At 45.7% G+C, this 1,542-nt stretch overlaps 1 protein-coding gene across 1 annotated transcript in view; it reads right to left on the bottom strand.

Moving 5' to 3' along the window:
* Positions 1 to 1,542, bottom strand: part of ANO5 (anoctamin 5) — a 70,141-nt gene that overhangs the window by 3,977 nt on the left and 64,622 nt on the right. The window lies entirely within an intron of this gene.

The following is a 1,542-nucleotide window of genomic DNA, read 5'->3' as shown; positions in this document are numbered from 1 at the left end:
TATAATATAATATAATATAATATAATATAATATATATAAAACCCTAATATGCAAATAGACTGAATGGTGGAACAACCGAACAATCAAACAACTGGTTGCTATGACGTGCACCAGGAGGTGGGTGTGGAACATGGCAGGCATTGGCAGCAGGCAGAAGAGTGTGGAACATGGCGGGCATCGGCCGTGGTGGGATGGTGGAGCAGGTGAGTGGGGGAGCCAGACCAAGGCAGGGTGCCGGTTGCTATCATTGGGGTGAGCCTCTGGTGGTTACTGAAAATTCTTTGCTCCATGTGCTGCAGTCCTGCCAGGCACTCACACCAGCTGCCAGCACTGGAGCCGCTGCTTGCACCTGCTGCTGGTGCCCAGCTCCAGCCCCAATCAATCGGCACTGTCAGCGGGTGTGAGCTGTGGCTGCCAGCCCCAATCGCCCATCAGGACTTCTCCTCCTCCCCCTGCTCCTGAGGGGCGATCGGGGCCGACAGTTGCCTCTCGCACCCACTCTTGGTGACGGCCCTACTCGCACCCGCTGCCGGAGCTGCCTCTTGCACCCACTGCTGATGCCGGCCCCTCTTGCACCCGCAGCTGGCACCGGAGCCACCGCTTGCACCTGCTGCCAGTGCCCAGTGCCAGTCCTGATCGCTCAGTGCCATCAGTGGGTGAGAGTGGTGGCTGCAGGCCGTGACTGCCCCTGAGGACTTCTCCACCTCCCCCTGCACCTGAGGGGCGATTGGGGCAGCAGCCACTGCTCCCACACACTGATGGCGCTGGCCCCGCTTGCACCCGCTGCTGGTGCCAGCCCCAATCGCTCTGCACCATCAGCGGGTGTGAGCAGGGCTGGCACCATCAGCACATGGGAGCAGTGGTGGCGGGAGCAGAGCTGCCAGCAGACAGGGGACCGAGGACTGTGGCGGGAAGGGCTGAGCGGGGGTGCAGAGGATGGGCTGAGACCCACCCCTGTGCCCACCTCAGCCTCACAGCCCACAGTTCCTTTCAAGGTGCATGAATTCGTGCGCTGGGCCCCTAGTATGGTATGGTATGGTATGGTATGGTATGGTATGGTATGGTACGGTATAATGTATAATATAATATAATATAATATAATATAATATAATATAATATAATATAATATAATATAATATAATATAATATAATATAATATAATATAATATAATATAATATAATATAATATAATATAATATAATATAATATAATATAATATAATATAATATAATATAATATAATATAATATAATATAATATAATATAATATAATATAATATAATATAATATAATATAATATAATATAATATAATATAATATATTATAAACATATTATATATAAATCTTTAAATTCTAGAGTAAAAAGATACTACACAGGATAAGTGTAGAAAGAGTAGGTTTACAAATCCAATTTCACTCACTGAATAAAAAAGAACCCTTTACATAGGATGGATGGTGAAGCAATCATATTTTTACTTCTTTTTTAGTTTATCTTATTTTGAGGACATATAATTAAGGTCAAGTAGATTAGATTCACCTATAA

This window comes from Myotis brandtii, unplaced genomic scaffold (genome assembly GCF_000412655.1).
Source record: "Myotis brandtii unplaced genomic scaffold, ASM41265v1 scaffold293, whole genome shotgun sequence".
Taxonomy (NCBI): domain Eukaryota; kingdom Metazoa; phylum Chordata; class Mammalia; order Chiroptera; family Vespertilionidae; genus Myotis; species Myotis brandtii.
Note: the sequence above shows the minus strand (reverse complement) of the source record. Positions and strands in the feature narration are given on the sequence as shown.